Source organism: Cannabis sativa, chromosome 2, assembly GCF_029168945.1.
Source record: "Cannabis sativa cultivar Pink pepper isolate KNU-18-1 chromosome 2, ASM2916894v1, whole genome shotgun sequence".
Lineage (NCBI taxonomy): Eukaryota > Viridiplantae > Streptophyta > Magnoliopsida > Rosales > Cannabaceae > Cannabis > Cannabis sativa.
Genome location: NC_083602.1, coordinates 59,334,945 through 59,358,610, shown reverse-complemented (window position 1 = coordinate 59,358,610; position 23,666 = coordinate 59,334,945). Strand labels below are relative to the sequence as shown.

At 32.8% G+C, this 23,666-nt stretch overlaps 1 long non-coding RNA gene across 1 annotated transcript; it reads left to right on the top strand.

Annotated features, from left to right (window-relative positions):
• Positions 1-699: 699 nt before the first annotated feature.
• Positions 700-8,518, top strand: LOC133034009 (uncharacterized). Its single transcript, XR_009685986.1, has 3 exons — positions 700-1,299; positions 7,815-7,907; positions 7,987-8,518. It is a non-coding gene; the product is annotated as an uncharacterized LOC133034009 (long non-coding RNA).
• Positions 8,519-23,666: the final 15,148 nt, after the last annotated feature.

The following is a 23,666-nucleotide window of genomic DNA, read 5'->3' as shown; positions in this document are numbered from 1 at the left end:
CATAATTTATGAAAAACTTAAAGTTTAATATTTCTATCTCAATGAAAGATATGAAACACTTAATTATTTATAAATGATAAAATTATTAAATTAAATCTACATAATTCCCTGTGGGATAAATTAATAGAATTTAATTTAACATATTAATTATGTAAATATAATAAAATTCCTGTAGGGTAAGATTATTATGTTCACATAATTCATGTCCATTATGTAATCTTGATCCACTTAATATATATATATATATATAATTTTATATAATTAAAGATGTTGTGGCTACTCCCTAATTATTTAAAATTATGTGGTTCACTCGACACCAAAGTATAAACTGAAGATTAAAATTTTACTAAATCCAAAATTGCCTGTGGGCTAAATTCCAAATTTAATAAAATTAGATGAACTTTATGATAGATTTAATTAAATAATTAGTTTAGGAAAATGAAGGTTTATTATCTATCTTTATTAAATTTGTGATAACACTATTAAATTAAATTCCCATAACTCCCTGTGGGGTAAATTAAGAGAATTTAATTTAACATACACTACAAGAAAAGGTGTTTTTGCCGGCGCATTTCGTGACATGCGCCGGTAAAAGTTGTCGAGACTACCAAAATTGTGGAATTCCAAATTTATTTTGGGTTTACTTTTGCCGGTGCATTTGTGCGCCGGTAAAACATAACAATGTCGGCGTAGTCAAGTTAAATGCGCCAGTAAAACGTAACACCATTAGGCGCGAGAATTTGCCGCCTTTGATTTCATTTTTGGGGCGCTTTTCTACTTTTACCGGCGCATATATGCGCCGGCAAAAGGCTGAAAAAAGTTGGAGGGAAAATTCCCGCGTGGGTTTTATTTGGTAGGTGGGGACACTTTTACTGGCGCAATTATGCGCCGGCAAAAGTGTTAGTAAAACGCGCGTTTCACTCCTAGGTCAGAGTAAATTTATTAAAAAACTTTTACCGGCGCAATTGGATGCGCCGGTAAAAGTAGTAATATGTATCAGGGGGCACGAAGCCCCCTTTCTTCCCCACTTTCATTTGCAGAGCCTCCAGCTGCCCCCTCTCTCTCGTTCTCTCTAGTTCTCTCTCGTTCTCTCTCTCCTTTCCCTCTCAATCTCTATCAAACTCTCTCAATCTCTCTTAATTTTTTCTCAAAATCTCTCTTTCCCACTCAATCTCTCTTTTTTCATCTATTTTTCCCCAAAAAAAAAAGTCCGACCACCACTCCGTCCTCACCACCGCCGGCTGCACCACCGCACCGCCGCCGTCCACACCACCGCACCCCCCAAACGCCGGCTGCAAGGTATTTTTTTAATTTTAATGTATTGTTTAAAAATTTAAATTTTTATATATGTGTATATGTATTATGGTATATATGTATGTATATGGATGTGTATGTATGTATGTATATATGTGTATGTGAGTGTATATACGTATATGTGTGTATGTATATGTAGGTATATATGTGTGTATGTATGTATGTATGTATATATGTATGTATGTATATATGTATGAATAAATGTATGTAAAATGTATGTGTATATATGTATATATGTGTATATGTGTATATGTGTATATATGTGTATATGTGTATATATGTATGTGAATATATATGTATATATGTGTGTATGTGTGTGTGTATAAGTGTATGTGAGTGTATGTGAGTGTATGTGGTTGTGGTTGTATGTGTTGATATGTATTTAGGTATTAAATTTTTAATTTGATTTTACTATTTATGGAATTAGGTCCGTGTTCAACCGCTCGGGATTACTGCAAGCTCCCACAAGTTGTTATTTTTGCACTCGATTCAGGTATATTTTTTTTGCTGTCGCTTAGTACGTAGTAGTTTTTGATATTAGTTTATATGTATATGCATGTTAGTGAAGTAGGTTCTGTGATAAAATTGACTGCTGTTGGATGGGTGGATTATTTTTTTGTTTATATATTGTCTTGCAATATTTATTTGTGTTGTTTATAGGTTTTGAAAATTTTGGGTTTACAATTTTTAAGCCGTTATGCTGCCGAAATTTTAGTAGGTAAAATGTGAAATTAATTAATTGTTTAAAAAAAAATTAAGAATAACTTAATAAAGTAATTGTTGATAAAATAAAATAAATAAACTAAAACATAAAATTGAAATTGGAATATGTAATTTAAAAATTTTAGTGAAGTAATTTTATTTTAAAAAAAAATATTTTCAATTTAAATAATAAATAATTAGAAAAATATTTAATTAAAAAAATATTAAAAAATGTAATATATAAGTTAAAATGTAATAAAGTGGTATTAAATGTTTTTAAAAAGTTAGTAATTTTAATGTAAATAATAAATGATTAAAAAATAATAAAAGTAAAAAATAATGTAATATATAATTTACTATATATTAAAATTTTTAAAAAGTTAGTAATTTTAATTTAAATAATAAATGATAAAAAAAATAAAAAAATAAAAAATTGTACTATATAAATTAGTATATATTATAATTAGGTAATCAATTATTTTTTATTTTAAAAAATTTTTAATCTTTAATTTAAATGAATAAATGTGAAAATTATAAATTACTACTTATTGTTTAATTTTAAAAAGTAAGTAAGTGATATTATTAACTTTAAAAAGATTGTAATTTTTAAGTTAAAAAAAAATAGAAAATTATAAATGAATATTTATTGTTAAATTGAAAATGTAAGCAAATGATATTTTGAAGATTAAAAAGTTTGTAATTTGTAATTTAAATAAATAAAATAAAAAATTATGAATTAACTTTTATAATAAAAATTAAAATTTAATCAAGTGATATTTTTAAAATTTTAAAACTTTTATACTTATAATCTCAAAATAAAATAAAATAAAATTTTAAAGAAATTATATTTAGAATTTAATCAAGTTATCATAAAGTAAGTGTAACTATAAAGTAAGTACAAATGAGCATAAGATATTAAAATAGCATAAAATTAATTTGTTTTTATCTTTTCTTCATCTCTTTGGTTATACACCAAAGATAGGATAGAACAATTGTATTTGTATTATAACATAGTGATAATTTAATTTTTTTTTCAATTTTACACATGTACGAAATACCTTAGACCCGTTTGGAGAGGCTGAGTCAGTAAGGACTCTTAAATACGCTTCTCCAAATTATCCAGGACTGTTTGTCCGCATGGATAGTTTGGGCTTGTTTTATACTTATAGTATGATCTATTGCTTATTTGATTATTTCATTAGTAGATATTTTGGTACAACGTCTTCTTACACGTTCTTGTAAGTCGGCAAACTTAATTACTACAAGTTTGCTAACTTATAAGAATTGTGGGGAGGTGCTGCCGAAATTTTTACAAAAATGAAATAATCTTAAGAGCGTAGATTGCACTATATGTATATTACAAACCTGAATGGGATAGGTTCTTTACCCTTTTAGTAATGGAGTGAGAAGGTGGATTAGGACACTTGCACATTTTTTTGTTCGTTTTTAAATTGTTTTTGTTAAATACTTCGTAGTGGAAGATGCCTGCCAACTGAAGTTGGATGAAGGCGCACCGGTGCTCTGCAGAGTTTCGAAGTGGCGTTGACGAGTTCGTTGCGGTAGCAACGAACCACGTGAACGCTGACGGATTAGCTCGATGCCCATGCATGCGGTGTTTGAATGTGAATTTCCACACACCTGCAACTATAAGGGTTCATTTATTTCTCAGCGGGATCCAACCTTCGTACAACCCCTGGTATTTCCACGGGGAGACTTTCTCTCAGCCCGCAGTTGAACTTCCTGAAAATGACGAAGAGGAAATGGCAGATGTGTTGGCGGACATGTTAAGAGGGGACCCTGGGTTTGACGAATCTGCTAACACTACTGATTCTTTCAATGAACCCCCTATCAACGACAACAACAAGTTCGATGACTTGTTTAAGGAGATGGAGGCTGAGTTATATCCAGGTTGCAAAAAATCAGCCCTTAATGCACTGGTAAAGCTTATGCACTGCAAGGTTTTGAATAGGTGGAGCAACCACTCTTTCGATATGTTGCTGTCCATCTTGATTGATCTATTTCCAGAGGGGACAAAATTACCGAAGTCGCATTATGAGTCGAAGATGCGATTGCGCAATCTAGGTTTGGGTTACGACTCAATAGATGTGTGCAAGTATAATTGTGCTATTTTCTGGAAGGAGAATGAGAAGAAGGAGTTTTGCCCTGTATGTGGCGAATCACGATGGGTGAAAAGAAAGGGTAAGGGGAAAAAAGTTCCTCACAAAGTTATGCGTTACTTCCCACTCACACCTAGGCTGAAACGATTATATTGCTCAAGACACACTGCGGAGGATATGCGGTGGCATTACTCGCAGAGACCAAAAGAAGACGGTGTGCTTAGGCATCCTGCGGATGCTGAAGAATGGAAGCAGTTTGACCGCCTTCATCCGTCTTTTGCTGTTGAACCTAGAAATGTCAGACTGGGATTGGCGACTGACGGTTTTAATCCATTTGGCAACATGAGCAACTCTTACAGCCTGTGGCCAGTTATTTGTGTCCCATATAATTTGCCACCGTGGAAGTGTATGAGTTCTGAATCGTTGTTGTTGACCTTATTAATTCCAGGTCCATCATCTCCTGAGAAAGACATAGATGTATTCATGAGATCGTTAATTGATGAACTGAAACAGTTGTGGGAGACGGGTGTTGAAACCCGAGATGCCTACAACGGAACTGTGTTTTCAATGCGTGCGGCAGTGTTGTGGACAATAAATGACTTTCCTGCTTATGCTCTAATGTCTGGTTGGAGCACAAAAGGGTATATGGCGTGTCCCACTTGCAATGAACATACTCCTTCCATTGGCCTAAATAGTAAGATTGGATATGTTGGCCACAGACGCTTTCTCGAAATGAGTGATCCGAGAAGGAGAAGCAAAAAGTACAATGGTAAGCCTGAGAAGAGAGCACCACCTCCTGTATTGACGGGGGATGATATTTTATCTCAATTAGACCGAATTCCATTGACTTTGCCTGGAAAACACAAACAGTTCGGGGGTGTGAAACGGAAGCGTTCTAGTGAAGAGCTCAATTGGTCTAAAAAAAGTATTTTTTTGAGCTTGAGTACTGGAAGTCAAAGTCCTTACGACATAATCTTGATGTAATGCACATTGAGAAAAATGTGTGTGATAGCTTAGTAGGTACTCTTCTAAGTATCGACGGGAAGTCAAAGGATACCGACAAGGCGAGAATGGATTTGCAAGACTTGCAAATACGACGAGAGTTGTGGTTGTATGAAGACCGGAATGGGAAGTGGAAGAAGCCTCCAGCTAGTTACACACTTAGTGTTCAAGAACGGATTGAATTTGCAGACTTCATAAAGTCTGTACGATTTCCTGACGGTTTTGCAGCAAACTTAGACAAAAATGTCAATTTGGATACGGGCAAGATTTCTGGGCTCAAATCACATGATTGTCATGTGTTGTTACAACGTTTACTACCGGCAGGTATCCGTAAGTTCTTGAAAAAAGAAATCCGGGACACAATCATTGAGCTGTGTGTGTATTTCAAACAATTATGCTCAAGAACACTTCATGTTTCAGATTTAGAAAAAATGCAAACAAATATTCTAACTATTTTGTGCAAGTTAGAAACAATTTTTCCACCGGCCTTCTTCGACATAATGGTTCACGTAGTTATGCATCTCCCTAAAGAAGCTATACTAGGTGGACCAGTGCAGTACAGGTGGATGTATCCCATTGAGCGCTCAATGTCTGTGTACAAGCAATATGTCAGGAATCGTGCCCGTCCGGAAGGCTCTATTGCTGAATCTTTTGTGGTTAATGAGGCATTAACCTTTTGCTCAATGTACTTTGGGGAAGTGGAAACTCGATTTAACCGTCCTGACCGGAACAATGACATTGTCCAAAACATGCCAACTCGACAATTTTCTGTATTCAAGCATGTTGGCCGACCCCTCGGTATGAGGACAGTCGACACCTTACCCATGCAAAGCAAGCGTAAGGCGGAGTGGTACATTTTGAACAATTGCATAGAGGTTGAACCGTATATCAAGTAAGTATAAATTCTATAAACACAAACACACAATAGTCGACTTCATCTAAAAAATTCTTAACTTACTAAGTGCATTATATTATATAGTGAGCACAAGGAGTTGCTTCAAGCAAGGGGTGTAGGCAATATTAAGACAGTGCAAGAGACTGAGTTCCCTGAATGGTTCAAAACTCAAGTAAGCCTTGTTGCCTCTCAATACTCTTAATCTTGTTCTCAATAACTGTTCAACTTTTCTTAATTTAATATTTTCCCTGATATGTAGATTAATGAACTACGGTTGAGCAACCACGGTGCAGTGTCAGATGAGTTGTATGCTATCGCTAACCCAGCGAATACAGCAATTTATTTTTATCCAGGGTGCATAGTGAACGGTATTAAATTTTTGGTCAAGGAAAGGAATGATAACCGCAAAACACAGAATAGCGGTGTCATGGTCCCCGGTGAAGATGGACAAAATTTTTACGGCACACTTGAAAAAATTATGGAGTTCACTTATTTGAAAGATTGGAGTGTTCTCTTATTTTTTTTGTAAGTGGTTTGACACTAACGGGAGTAGAATGGATAGTGACGGTGTTATTACTAGCATCTGCGTCAACCGACAGTGGTACCAAAATGAACCGTTCATACTTGCATCTCAAGCAAAATTGATCTACTACATTCCTGATTTAAAGAACGGTAAAGACTGGCTGATTGTAAATGAGTACATACCGCGCAATGTTTGGGACTTCCCGGACACGGATGGGGAGACACCCTTTGTACAGGAAAACAATTCAGCTGAAACCGAGTTCGTTGTTCAACTTCCACAGTTGGATGGTGTTGACTATGTTCGCCATGATGTCGACCCAACTAAAGTTGCAAACATCCATCGTGTGAATTCACAGCCTCAACAATTAGATGATTTCATTGTCGATGATGACAACGAGGGTCTAAATACCGAAGAAGACAACTCCTTAGAATTAGAGAGTGACAGTGATGATAATGCTGTATATGTAACTGATGATGAGGATGATGAATTGTAATTGAAATAGTGTTTTAAATAAAATAAAAATTACAACCCTTCTTCTTTAATATGGTTGCAATATGTTAGTTTATTTTAAATAAACAATATGTGTTGTATATGTAGTATGTCTACACCAGGTGGCAGCAGTTCGAAAAAGAAAGGCGTCAGAGGTAAATACAAGGGCAAGAATGTTGAGGAGGAGCTCTCCAAAACACAATCTGCCAAATTACCGATTGAGGTGCACGCAGAGACTGGCACCCCCGTAGGCAAAAACGGAAAAAAAAATTCAACAATATGGCCAAATGGATGACTCGGATGTCTATCCCCATTAATAAATTCAAATGGGAAGATGTCAGTAGAGCTGACATCAACGAACTCTGGGATAGACTTGAGGTATGCCTTAATAATTTTTTTAATTTCTAAATTACTATACTCTTATTAAATTGTAATTAATGTATTAATGTGTAACTTTTTGCAGACCAAGTTTGTCCTCCCACGAGATAACCCTACATTCGTAGACTACGGTGAGTACGAGATGTCAAAGGGTTTACGTGACTGGAGGGCAGACTGCAAGAAGAAGTGGATACAAAACATTGAGGAGCTTGGACAGGAGAGGGCCGACATGTCACCTCCTGAGGGAGTAACTCAAGAGGTGTGGAGTGACTGCATCGCTTATTGGAGCACAGACAAACAAAATGTACATTTTTTAAAATTTCTAGTTTTGGTAATGTTTAATTTATATAGTCAATAATAAATAATTAATTGTTAGAAAAATTATTAATTTCAGGCGAGAGCAGCGAAAAATAAAGAAAGTCGGGGTAAGATGAAATTTCTAGGAGGCTGGGGCTCCAAGCCTATTGTTTCACATGTTGTCGAAGGGGTAAGTTTATATTTAACTATCATTCATTTAACTTTTTCTAGTAAAATAACAATACTAATATATTTTCTCTTGAAAATAGGCTAACCCCGACACAGGAGAACTGCCAACTGCGGTGGAAACTTTTCAAAAGTTTCACCATAAAGGCAACGATTGGCGCAACGAGTTTGCGCAACAAGCTTACGTAAGTTTACGTTTTAATTCAATTTTTATTTATTTCTTTCAATTTATTTTGTGTTAAAATTAACCATTTAACTTATTTGTTTAATTGTTTTAGGAGCAAATGGTTGAAATAGCGGCAACTCAACCAGCGCCCACTGAAGATGAGCCCGAAGAGCCTGCTGTCGATCCTACACAGTACCCCCGAGACTTACCTGTTATGACGCAAGTACTCGGGGAACGATCTCGGCATCTTAGAGGCTTTGGCCATCTCCCCAGACTGAAGGGAGTTGGGGCCAAAAGAGCACCTGCCACGCATCCTTCAGCCCAACCGACTGTTACAATGGAACAGTACGAGGCTTTACAGAAAAAAGTGGAGGAAGCGGAGCAGACAACTCAACATACGAGGCAGCAGTATGAGACACAACAACTCTACCTCAGACGATTCCAAGATCAGTTTGAGTATTTTCTCGAGTTGTGCCAGGTTTCAACTTGCCTCCCATGGATCTTCCACCATTGCCCACTCCTGGTGCTGGATCATCGCTGCTGCTGGTGCTGGATCGTCATCGCAGCCTCCCGAGACTCAGAGAAACAACGATGACGACATTACCTGTACTTTTTTTATTATCCAGTTCGAATATTTAACATTTTGTTTATATACTGATTTTAGTAATAATTAATGTTGGTTTATCTTTTAATGTAAATTATGTTGGTTTATTTTGTTAATATAATATTATAATTATTTAAAAAAATTTAATTAATTATATTTAATTAATTAATATTATAATTAATTAAATATAATTAATTAAATTTTTTTAAAAATAAAATTTAATACTTTTGCCGGCGCAATAGTGTGCCAGTAAAAAGTGGCAAAAACAATTGGCGCCAACAGTCAGATTGGCGCCAATAGTTTTGCCGGGACACTATTGCGCCGGCAAAAGCTAATCATAGCAGGTTCATGGCGGATAAGGCCATTTTTTAACACCGGCGCTTATTTTTCACCAGCGTTATTCCTCGCCGGTAAAAGGAAGTTTTACCGGCGCAGTTACTATACGCGCCGGTAAAAAGTCCTTTACCGACCAAGCTTCCCAGATAATCTTTGCCGGCGCACAACTGCGCCGGCAAAGCTTTGCCAGCGCAGTCAGGGTACTTTTGTCGGCGCAACAATGCGCCGGCAAAAGCTGGTTTTCTTGTAGTGATATTATCCTAATTAATTATACAAATATAATAAAATCTCTGTGGGGTAAAATTATTATGCCTATATAATTAATTACAATTTATGTCCATTAAGGTGAATTTTAATTAATATATAATTTTATACAAATAAGGATGCTGTGGCTACTCCCTAATTATATAAAATTATATTTTTACTTTGACATTAGGTATTGGACTCTACCTAAAAGTAATTTCGTAATAAACATAATAGACAATCACTGAGATTAGTGCTCTTAGTGTGGTCGTCCGAAAATCATTCAAAACCGTTCTAGATATGAGCATTTGTCCTAGGTTCATGTTTTCTTATGTCAAACCACAAAATTACTTACAATTTATTCATATTTTATTCATTTTGGGAATGTTTTATGAATATTTTATGAATAATTTTATAAAGTTTTATGAAACTTAATGTGCTATAAAAAATATTCAGCCTATCTTAATGTTTGAATATTTCTAAATATATCTAGCAATATAAAATGAATTTATGTATAACATTTAAATCATACAAATCAAAATTAATTGTATTAAAAATAAATTTGCCAAATAAATACAAATTAATACAATTATTGTATGATAATAAATTAAATGCTTAATTCCATAATATATAATTAATTATGCATTTATGACCATATAATATCTTAAATATTTTCACTAATAATTAATTTGTATAAATAAGCTAAATATACAAATTAGTACAATTAATTATATGAAATGAATTAAGAGTAAATACTATTTTGGACCCTCTATTTTGTAAAAGTTACAGATTGGATCCTGTGTTTTGTTAAATGACAAAATAGACCTTGTATTTTCTAAAATAGTAAAAGTAGAACCCTGAGCTTAATTTTTAACAATTTTTTTTTAATACAACTAACTTGAAGACAATGCTTAATACGAACAGATACAAAAAAATGTAAACAGTTTTGTCATAACACTTTTAGATCGGATTATAATTAAACATTATTTTGACAAAAAATCAATTCAGGGTCCATTTTGTCATTTAACAAAACACAGGGTCTAATTGGTAACTTTTGTAAAATAGAAGGTCTAAAATGGTATTTACCCATGAATTAAATGTAAAATCAAAGAATATACTTAATGGCAGATTATATCAATTAATTCAATCAGTAAATTACTTAATTGATAAATAAATATAATAATTGCCCACTTAATTGTAGAATAATCAAATATTCACATTCTTAAAATATCACAATTATTGTAATTACATGTAATTAATTTATTAAATTAAAAACTTTTCATAATAATTTATTACTAAATAACATATATTATATGAAGATATATTTTAAATAAGAATGAAAGTTTACACAAATGTAATTTAATTGACTAAATCAACAAAAATAAAGAAATAAAATAAAATTCCAAAAATAAATCAAAATAATAAAATTTCGGAATTTTCTTAAATTTTTTCTTAATTTTCCTTTTTTTCTTTGAAAAATCTGCCCTGAAAAACGACATAATAAATTTTCCTTAAACTTCTAAAAATCATGAAATCAATTCCAAAATGATCTAAATGAAAAAATTAAGAGATCTTTATTGATTTCAATCATCGAAAACACGCAAAATGTATACTTTAATTTCAAAAAGTGTTCTCGGGTCCGAATGGATTTTTCCAGTAAAGTTTTCAGATTTTAAGGTATTAAAATTATTTTGATGCACAAAATCGATCTATAATATCTTATGAATATAGTAATGCATATAGAATTCAAAATAAATACCAAAAATGAAAACGGAAAAAAAACACGGACCGAAGCATAAAACTTTCATGTATATATATACTCGTATACAATATATACTGCATAAAATCATCATTAATGTATGGAAGAGAGTATTACATACAATTTTATACAATAAAAGCATATATAAAAAATATATATACGTATATATATACAACAATACTTACGTATATATATATAATATAGATAAATAAAATTAAAATATGAATATATATATACATTCATACTCAATTCTTTTTTATACATATATATATATTCATATTGAGTATGAATATATATAATCGGGATTATATAATATAAAAGTATATATATAAAATATATATAATTTATATTATAAATGAAGAATCCCGTAAATGTATATATATATATATATGAAACTAAAAAAAAATCAAGGTAGAGATATATAATCCGCTCTGATACCAACTGTTAGACATTTATTTTGTATAAACTGAAACATATATGATTATGTATAAAGTGCAGAATTAATAAAACATATATGTACTATAATTAAGGATCGAAATACCTCTAGCCATTGAATCTTTGAGCTTTAGTCCCACATAAGCTTGATCTCCAAAAGAAACCGATTGATGTGGGTAATCAGGCTTCCTCGCTCTCTCAACTCTCTTTAGATGGAATTTGTTGTTATGAACAGAATGAGTGAAGAGCTCAGGGACCGAGACCCTATATTTATAGGTGAGATACTCCAGTATCTGTGCCACATTAATTGTTAGAATATTTTGACAATTAATTCAAGAAATCAAATCAGGTAATGAATATTTAAATCTGACCGTATATAAAATATTACGTAATTGATTTTGTTCAAATTCAATGAATATAAAATATTCATTTATCACAAATCAATACTTTATTTTATTTCTTTAATTAGAAATATTTTAATATATCATTGTAATGCCACTACTATTACATTTATATATACATATATAGATTCTCGTGTTCATGATGTTAGTGCTAGTAATATATATACATCTATATAGTATTCATGTGCTCATGATGTTAATAAAACTTAGTGTATTTTTTTTTAATTAGTGACTGATTCTAATTAAAACCAACTTTTAGTACTACTTGAAAAACATATAGTACTAGCTAGCCAAGTTGACTTGAAATGTCGACATACTTGACTACTCCTCATTGAGCAATCATTATGAATAATTTGTTTATTTTTATAATAATCGTGTACATTTAATCCAATAATTGTATGACACGCATCAACAATATCACCTGTTTAGTGTGTTGTCTATTAGATAAGTGGGATCAACGACCCGTTTAGGGTGGCTTTTAGAAAATTTAAAATTAAAAGTACTTTCAAAGAAATCTATTACTTAAAAAGTGTTTGGTAAAATAAAAAGAAAATAGCATTTTTTTTTTTCAATTTAAGCTAAAATTATAGGTTTTAGTTAAAGTTGGCCCACACAAACTTTTAGATTTTAGATTTTGTGGGAAGTTAAATTTTAGGTTTAAAAAATTACCCTCATTCAAATTTAAAAATTATTATTTTATTGAGGGTTTTTTTTCATTCGTAAAATCGAACCAGAGATATCATAGTTGATCAACTGCGGCTCCTCACCTTCAATCGCAGGAGTCTTCTCCGTCCCTGATCACCCACGCCGCCGTTTGCCAACTCTGTCATCAACAGTTCCTGCACAATCAATGTTTATCTATTAACTCGTCCATTGAATGCCATGGAAATATTTTTTAATTTTCTGTTTTTTTTTCCTGTCGAATCAATTTTTTTCTTTTCAATTCCCTTAGTCCGCGTGTATAAGAGTCAACTGGGTTCTGATTAATGAGCCTCACCTTGATCTGTTTCTTTGAATCAATTCCTCAAAAATAATTTGAAATTTTTTCTAAGTTGATCGAGCTTTTCTATGGCCACTGGCAAAGATAGTGACGATTCATCCTAATCTCCATCTTCGTGAGCACCACTTCTTTATACTCTCTCTCTCTACATTACCCTAATTGAGAAATTTTGGGAAAGAAAATTAGTAAAATAAAAATTGATTTTTCCCCCTCCTCTTTTAGGGTAATTTTCCTGCTCTTTCAACCTCCTCTTTTCAATTCCCTTTATGTGATTATCAATTTAGATTATGAAATTTTCACTATAAAATGATGCATCAATAACTCCAACAGGCTTCCTGGTATTGATCCATGCTTGCATTTGTAGCTTTAGTTTTTTTATTGAATCCAAGGTTGACTGATGTTTATACCATGAACTCATATCATTGGTTTACTCTCTCTTGTATCGTTACAATAAATTCACAATACTTAAGTTTAAGAAAAAGGAAGCAAAAAACATGAATACTAATAGTTCAAAAATAACAAATAAAGTCATGTGATTAGATTGTGTACCTCATTGATTTTTAATACATTCAAATGCTGGTTAAGGAAGATAGCGTTGGATTAAAATCCTATTGTGAGCACATATGTATAATATATACTATTATAAAGTGTGATACAAAATTAAGTGACCAATTATGTTATGGGTATCAAAAGGGTATTAAATTATCATAAAAATAATGTGTAGATACCATAAGTTAATTTATAATTTGTTGAGGGGCCAAATTATAAATACCCAAAACTCATTCTAAGATGAGTCTATAAATAGGCAGTGGTCCTCAAGAAACACTAGGGTTTCTGTATTTCTATCTCCTTTCCCATCTGAGAAAATACTTTAGATAATAGTGTATTCTTAGAAGATCAAAACCTTCTCTGCAATCTCCAACAATAGCTTCAGGTTAGTGCTTTCGCTCATCTTTTATCATCTTCTTCTTCTTTAATTTAGCAAAAGTTCTATAGATTTATGATTTAGGGTTTTCTATATTACAGCACTTTTAGGAATATATCTAGATCTGTGATATTTATATTTCTTGAGTGTTTTATAAATCCTAACAAGTGGTACCAGAGCCACCTTTTGCTAAATTGATTAAAGATCTGATGATTTTGTTTATGAAATTTGCTAAATAAATGTACATTAGTAAAATTAGTAGAAATTAGATTTATACCTTAATAGACGTTGAGATAAAATATTTTCTCCACTAAAAATGGTGGTCGGAGGTATAACCACTACCTTATACCTTTGGTTTACCCTAAAATTAAAAATGGGAAAAATGTGATCTTTTCAGGGATATATTTTAGGAATGAAAAATAGAAGATTTAGAAATAAAAATTAGCTAAAATGGTAAAAAAAAAAATGGTGAAATGGGGGTAATTTTCTATAGTGGTTGGCGGAGAGGGTTTGGGGTTTCTCTGGTTGGGGGAGTTTTTGGGTTGGCTGATCGAATGAGGAAGACAAAGGGCTGGGCTACGATTATAAACCCTTTTGGCGTCGGTAATAACCGACGACATAGGGGGCACACCCTATGGTCTCAGTTATGTCCAAATAACCGACGCCATAAGTGGCGTAAAATTTCCTTCTAGAAATTTCCAACCCTATGCCGTCTGTTATTTATTATTATGCTGAAAAAAAAAAGGCTTTTCTGTAGTAGTGAGCGTTACTAAGTTAAGTCATAGAATCTGAAATAATAGGTTACACTCACAAAGTAATGTCCCTGCCTTTGACATTAGGGGACATAATTTGACCACACACTTATTCCCCACTAAAATTTATGACCCCCTTTCATTAAAATAGAGCATTTCTGGTCGCGACCACAATTACTCCCGACCAAAAGCGGTCTCGTCGCGACCGTAATTCAATATTTTGCTTCGATATGTCTCAATAAAATGTACATAACTTTCACATAATAACTCCAAATGAGTTGATTAATGATGCATTGGAAAGCTAAAAAAGATATCTAAAACTTTTATGTTTCGAATTTTTTCAAAATCTGAACAGTACACAGTTCAATTTAGGCTTTAAGTTTTAGCTTTATTTTCTTACAAAGTTTTCTAAAATTTGACCAATTTTTACATTCCAAGTGTTAAAACTAAAACCAAAGAAAACAAGATTAATTCTATTTCAAAAAGTGACCATGATGAAGAAAATTAACTCTAAAAATGATTCGACGAAGAGGCTAAAAATAGCCTAATAAGGGTCTTTGTTGTTCATTTTTATTTTTATTGTTAGTTTTCTAAAATGTTGGAAAATATTGGCGGTCTTCTACATATTTATTCTCGGTAATACCAATATTTACGGGTATAGAGTTAAAAAGTATGAGAATTATTTTTTCAAAAAATCCATCATAATATTATAAAATTATGATCAACTTGGGAGGTAAATATTTTCCCTCAAAACCCCAATATAATTATGCATAGATTTTAGTTCTAGATATGGAAGTGCTATCAAGGGAGTACATTGCGTCACCTCATATTGAAAGACCATATATATTGCACCACCTCTTATTGAAGGAGCACATTGCACCACCTCCTAGTGAAAGCGCATATTGTACCACCTCCTATTGAAGGAGCACATGTTGGGTTTTGTGCCCTAAATAAAACCCATTTCAATATAATCAGATTTACTTATTAATAAAGATCAGAAATAACATTTTATGTTGAATGGTTCACATGATTTATTTCATGATTATATATATAATGTATGAATTCTATTTAAGTCCAGAACATATCAATTTGTTAATGATTATAATGTTGTCAGCGCAGTGGAATATAATCTTAATTATATGTTCGAAAGTTTATTCCCTGATTTGTTAGAACACTGGATTTAGACTGACATGGTATAATCAGTGATAGGTATTCTTACACCTTGGAAAAGGTTTATGTCCTTTCTAGGACATTAGCAAAGTTTACCAGTATCGGATGTATGGAGTATACATCAGAAGGGACCGATATTGAACTTTGATTAGATATATCAAATTTACCGTAATATCTATTCAATTCAATATCACCTGTTGATCCTAGATCAAATGATCTCAATCCTGATATGATTAGGTTCAATCTCAAGAGTGTTATTCGTATTCTTTGATTTGTTAGTTAAGCCTACTTTTGGGTCAGGGTGATACGTACATTTCGGGAACACGGTAGTGCAATTGAGTGGGAGCGCTAACATAAATATGGAATCTATAGCTTCTGTCTGGCGAATAGAAAGTAAAGGATGATTTCCTTCGAGCTTAACCAAACGAAATAAATGGTGGAGTACTCATTTCACTTAGCTGAAATATCATTTATACAGGGTTAAGTGTTTTAAGATTAAATACATTGTAGGGTGTTACGGTAATTTAATCCCTTTACAGTGTAAATCATCTATATAGAGGATCATTGATCACATTAGGATTATAACAATGGATAACTAATGACGTGTCTATATCGTGGAACATATAGAGCGTTCTATATGACTGAGAGTGAAATTCCAAGTTCTAAGAGTGGATTCAATAAGGAATTAATAAGTCAAGGAATTTACTTGGTAAATTCGGTTCGACTTATTGGAAGCTCGGTTATATAGACCCATGGTCCCCATACTAGTTGAGACCATACTGCTTGTAAGACTCAGTTAATTGATTTTAATTAATCAATTATAATTCTAAAAGTTAGACTATGTCTACTTTATGAATTTTCATTAAGCAAGGGCGAAATTGTAAAGAAAAGAGATTCTAGGTTTATTTATTAATTAAGATACTTTATATGTCTAAATTAATAAATACATTAAATGGCAATATTATTTAATAATTATTTTTAAGTTATTAAATAATTAGAATTGGAATTTAAAAGGTTAAATTGGAAAATTGGCATTTTTGAGAAAATGGGAATGAAAAATAACAAAATGGGAAAGTTGCAAAATGAGGCCCAATTTCCTTATATGGGCAGCCCACTATGCAAGAGGTTTACCATTTATTTTTTCATTATTTTAATGCCACACAATTCTAACCTAAACCTAGAGGGCATTCTATAAATAGAAAGTGTTGGCTTCAGGAAACTCATGACTTTGAACATTGGTTTCTTTCAGAAAAGCCATGCGCCTCTCTCTCTCTCTCTTTTCTTCTCTAAAATTTCGAAAATTCCTTGTGTGATAGAGTAGTGCCCACACACATCAAGTGGGACCTCAATCATAATATATAAGACTATGGAAAATCAGCATCAAAGAAGGAGAGAAGGAGATCCAGATTCAGATCTTGATTATGCTCTGCTATAGAAAGGAATCAAGGGCTAGAGATCTGAATGGAAGGAGTCATAATATTCCGCTGCACCCAATGTAAGGTTTTCTTAAACTCTTATGTGTTTATTTTCATTGTTTTAGAATTCATATTAGGATGTTAATAAAACATACTTGGTAGTAAATCTAGATCCTGGTAAAATATTTCCAACAGCACATTATGCCACCTCCTATCGAGGGAGCACGATGCATCACCTCCTACTGAAGCAGCACATTGTGCCACCACTTACCAAGGGAGCACATTCTGTGTAATAAGCTCCTCTTTATATCAACTACAAGGCGCAAAGAGCTCCCTAACTACCAAGTCACCTTTAAGGACCATATTGGCACAAACCATCAAGAGAGTCAACTAGCTGCCCACATGTGCCCATGACCATTCGAGTTTGCCTAGTGCGAAAGGCATGTGCTCTTAGAATTATTCCAAAAATTTAGTCAAAAAATAATAATTGAAGAGATATCTATTTTTTGAATGAGTTTTTATTATTATTTTACATCTTAAACTTAATTGGACTACAGTAGGGATAACGTATATCTTGAGTTAAGATACTTTAAAACCTAGAATGTAAACCTATATAAATGAGATGTAACTTGAAAAGGGACTCTCACTTTCATTCTCACAAACTCTCATTCTCTTATTTTAAAAACTCAATTGAGGACTGAACTCTTAGAGAACATAACTCTAGAGAAATCTCCTCAAGCATTGAGATCAATAACAACTCAAGTGGACTAGCCTATTTCTGATGAAAGGGGGTGAACAACTATAAAATCATCGTGTTCATCTTTGTCAAATTTTCTTTTAGTAAACCGATTTACTTTGATTAATGATTACTTGTGTTCATCTTTCTTTTTTACAATCTCCTTAGATCAGTTGATAAAAAATCGCATCAACAACTTAGATTCAAGAAATATAATGCAAATGGATGAGATTCATGATTATATTGTGGCCTTATTTTGTGCATGCATGAAACGTGTTATTTAGATGAAATAATAATATATAAAAATATATGTATATAATGCATATAAAGAATACAATGAGTTGATTACATAGGTACTGTTTAGAAATAAATCGAAAAATTGAATTTCGATAAATAATAATTTTTTTAGGTATTATGAAAAATACACTACCAACATTAAACAATTGCATTCTTAAATCATTATATTTTACTAAAAATCCCTACCCATACAGCAAGTCACCAACAAGTTGCCTATTTTTATATTATTTTTTTTTATTAAAAAAATTATTTATTGTATTAAGTATTTTTATTCAAATAGAAAGATATTATTAATCATTAGATTAAGATCTAGAATAAAAAATAAATCATTAATTGTGGTTAATTTAATAGAAGGACATATGTATTTAAGGAATATTAGCGGCTAAACCGCCTGAATTTTATAGTTTGTAACAGTTAACCACAAAAACCAAAATTTTGGCGGCATAACTACCTAAACCCTTGTTCCGTTTTGCTATGTATCCCTCCATCCAAATATCACAGTTAAGTGCCACGGTGGACTGTCCACGTGTACACACTTATACACGTGACAAATTTTTAGTGGTCCACGTAATATTAGTTTTAAAAAATTAATTATAAATATTTAAAAAAAAATAAAAAATCAAAAAAAAAATTTAAAATATTTTTTTTCTTTCTTTTTTAAATAATTTAAAAAGTATAAAAATAATAAATTATAACAAAATATTTAATTTTAATTTCTTTTTTCTCTATTTTTTTTTTTTAAAAACACTAAACCCTAATTTTATCTCCTTTCTTCCAATCTCAGCACCACATCCACCCTCATCAACCACTAACCATATCTGCCATGGATGATGAACCAAACCACATTCAACCATACAACACCACTGGGTTACACTACCCCGAGCACTGCCCACTCATCGTCACAAGATACAGCCACCACAACCCACCGGACCTACGATCGTCTGGTTTAGGTCACGAAAGATAGAGAGAGAGAGAGGGGGGGGGGAGAGAAACGATATGGAGCAAGAGAGATCGGGGAGTGAAGAGAGGTTTAGGTTTTTTGTTTTCTGGGGTTCGGTTCGATCTTAGACAACTGAGAACGGTCGGCGTTGGGCCTTGTAGTGGTTATTCGATGGAAAAGAGAGAAAATGAGAGAGAGAGAGAGAGAGAGAGAGAGAGAGAGAGAGAGAGAGAGAGAGAGAGAGAGAGAGAGAGAGAGAGAGAGAGAGAGAGGGAGGGTGAGCTCGAGAGATTGGAGAGAGGAGGGAGGTCGGGGTTTTGGGTCTCTTGGTCTGTTGGTGGCTCCGACGCCGCACAAGAAAAGAAAGGGGGTCAGGGTGGTCGCTGGCATTGTGCACCATGAGAGGAGGGTTGGGTGCTAGGATTTTTTTTGTTAAGAAGAAGAAGAAAAGGAAAAGGAAAAGGAAAAAAAAGAAAAAAAAGAAAGAAAAGAAAAAGGAAACAGAATAAAAATAAAAAAATAAAATATTTTTTATAATTTTTTATGTTTATAATTTTTAAATTATTTTTTATAATTATTTTCTAAAATTAATATTACGTGGACCACTAAAAATTCGCCACGTGTACAAGTGTGTACACGTGGACAATCCACCGTGACACTTAACTGTGATTTTTGGAGGGAGGGGTATAGAGAAAAACGGAACTAGGATTTAAGTAGTTTTGCCGCCAAAATTTGAATTTTTGTGGTTAACTGTTACAAACTGTAAAGTTCAGGTAGTTTAGTCGCCAATATCCCTATATTTGAATTTAGTTTTGGTCATTTAACTATTTTAGGCGAGATTTTGCATTAGTGGTGCGCTTAAGGCAAGAGTGAGAAAAAAAAACTACTTTATTACGCAATCCTACTTATATTAATGTTCAATCATAAATAATAGTTTTCTTTAAATACATACAATTTAATAAATAGATATAAAATATGCAAAGCCTGTATATTTCAAAATTTAGTGTACGCATACGGAAGGCTCTTAAAGATTGTTTCTGATGGATGTTGGTCTTGAAGGACCGAAATTCACTTGGTGTAATAAATGTCGTGATTTTATCTTTGTCCAAGAACGTCTTGATAGACTTGTGTGCAATCTCTCTTGGCTTGCTTTATTTCTCAATACTCGTGTCTCACACTTGTCTCTTATATAGGATCATCGCCCTATATCCTCTTTTTCTGCTCCTCAAGGTAATAATGTCCATGTCTCGCATTCTCGTTTACACCATTAAAGTACTTGCGTAGATGAGGAAGATTGTGTGAAAATTATTGGCCAAAATTAGAAGTTCAAATATTTAGATTCCATTCGCAATGTCCAACTCAATATTCTTGAAGTGGGAGGTAAACTGAATGGCTAGAATAAAAAAATCTATAAGAGACAACGAATTGCCATAAATAAAAAGCTCAAGGATTTTTCTATTTTGGATGCTAATCTTGATAATGTTAGCTGTGAGGAGCTTCAAAAAATTGAGCAAGAGCTTAATGTTCTTCAGGAAAAAGAAGAGAAATATTGGACTTCTCGGGCAAAAAATGATTGGCTCAAATTGAGACACAAGAAGTCAGTTATATTCACAAGTGTGCTTCGGGTAGATGGGCAATTAATATAATTCTGAAAATTCAGAATAGGAATGGCTTTGAGGTCTCAAGTCAAGGTGAAATTGGAGCAGTCTTTGAAGGTTATTTTGGTACTTTTTTTTACTTCGGATTTCCCCTTGGAGGATGCTTTTGCCAAAGTCATTAATTTGGTTCCTAGGAAGATCTCAGATGATTTGAATGCTCATCTAATTCAGAATTTTTGTACCAAGGATATTTGAAAAGCACTATTTGAAATGGACCCATCTAAAAGTCCAAGAGAGGATGGGTTCACGACTGATTTTTATAACAAAAATTGGAATACGGTGGGGCCTGACATTATATTGGCATCAATGACTTTTCTAAATGGGGTTTCTAGCTTAAAATGTATCAATAACTCTTATCTGTTTGATTCTGAAAATTGATGATCCCATTACTGTTGTTAATTTTCACCCTATTAGTCTTTGTATTGTCTTTTACAAGATTATTAATAACATAATCAAAAAACTGTATGTGTGACGTCCTGGTTCATATCATATCTTACGAGCAAAGTGTTGGGTTTTGTGCCCTAAATTAAACCCATTACAATATAATCTAATTAGTTATCAATTTAAGAGATTTGAAGTGATTTATGTTAACATGTATTTTTCATGCTTATGGTTTAATATATATATATTTCATATATGCACAAAATCAGTTAAGTCCAGAACATATATTCTTTCACAATTACAGTATTGTCAACACAGTGGAATGTGATTGTGATTATATGATTCAAAAGACTAAGTCCATGTTTCATCAGTGTTTTGGATTTACAGTGTTGTGATAATCAGCGATGAAGTATACTTACACTTGGAGTAAGTGTTATGTTCTCTCCAAAACATTGGTAAAGTATACTAGTTTCGAATGTATGGGGTATACATTAGACTGGACAGATATTGAACTTAGTCAAGATATTATAAACTTACCGTTGTGTCTTTCCAAGTCAATATCACTAGTTGATCTTAGATCAAAAGAATCTAAATCCTGATATGCTTAGGCTCAATCTCAAGAGTGCTATTCATGTTCTTTGATTTATTAGTTAAGCCTACTTTTGGGTCAGGGTGATACGTATATTTTGGGAACATGATAGTATGATTGAGTGGGATTGCTGAACATAAATATGGATTCTATAGCTTCTAAAGTTGTATAGAAGTCAAGTCATGATTCCCTTCGAGCTTAGCTAAATAGAAGTAAATGAATGAGCTCTTGTTTCAGTGATTATATCTTAGTTCACTAAAACATCATCTACAGGTAGCTAAGTGTTTTAAGGGGCCAAATACATTAAGGGGTGAAACGGTAAATTTATCCCTTCTCGGTGTAAATCATCTATATAGAGGATCTTTGATCAAATTAAGATTATAACGATGGTTAAATGTGATAGCGTATCTATATCGTGGAACATATAGAATATAAATGTGAGAGTGCAATTCCAAGTTCTAAGAGTGGATTCAACAAGGAATTAATAAGTTAGGGAATTTACTTGGTAAATTCGGTTCGGCTTATTGGAAGCTCAGTAATATAGATCCATGGTCACAATTCTAGTTGAGACCATACTGCTTGTAAGACTCAATAATTGATTTATGATTAATCAATTATAATTCTAAAGTTAGACTACGTCTAGTTTGTGAATTTTAACTAAGCAAGGGTGAAATTGTAAATAAAAGAGATTCTAGGTTTATTTATTAATTAAGAGACTCTATACGTCTAATTAATAATTATGTTATATGACAATGTTATTTAATAATCTATTTTAGTTATTAAATAATTAGTTTTGACATTTAAATGGTTAGAATTGGAAAATTGGCGTTTTTGAGAAAATAGAAATGAAAATTGTGAAAACTACAAAATTTTAAGTGGGCCCATTAACACCATGGCCGGGCACTTGTATAAGCTTTTTCCAATTATTATTTTCGTTATTTTTAATGCCAAATAATTACTAACCTAAACCTAGTAGTTGCCTATAAATAGAAAAGTGATGCCTCACACTAAAATAAGAGTTTTTTTTTTTTTTAGTAATTCAAGAGATTGCCTTTCAGAAAATTGAGCCACCCACCTTCTCTCTATAGCCGACTTCTTCCTCTCTCGTTTTCTCTTCACAATTTCGAAATAACCTTGAGTGATAGAGTAGTGCCCACACATAGCAAGTGGTACCTCAATCATAGTCTAGAAGATCGTGAAGAATCCAAATCAAAGAGAAGGACATTCGGACTCAGATCTTGATAATACTCTGCGACAAAAAGGATACAAGGGTTAGAGATCTGAGTGGAAGGAGGTATATTATTCCGCTGCAACCAATTTAAGGTTTCCTAAACTTTATATGTGTTTATTATCGTTTTAGAAAGTTCATATTTAGGATGTTAAACAACATACTTGTGAGTAGATCTAAGATCCTGGTAAAATAAATTCCAACAACTGGTATCAGATCCATGGTAATTGATTTTCTTGCAAGAAATTTGGACTTAAAATGATTTGTATGTGATTTGGATGGTTTCATGTTGATCTGTGTGTTATATGATTATTGATTGATGTTTTTGAATTTTCATGAAAAATAATTGAATTTTTGTTTCTGGAATTATTTTTATTGGATAGTTTTGAAAAAATTAAGCGATTTATTTTTTTATAGAACTCAATTTCGATTTTATTTGAATTAGTTATGAATTTTTGAAAACCGGAAAATATCAGGATGGTGTCACCCACCCTACGCGCGCGGATGAGGGTGCTTCCCTCGGATGCACGCGCTCAGACAGCCTGCTGTCCGAGATTTCTCGGTCAGGACACGGGCGCATGTCTGAAATCCTCCCTGGGCGCGCGCGGAGAGGCTGCTTGCAGCCTCCTGCGCCGTGTCCACTCGGTCAAGCCTCCATGCTCGTGCGTGTGGACAGTATGCAATGCATACTGTCCGTACCACTTGGAAATTTTTTAGTTTTCTTCGAT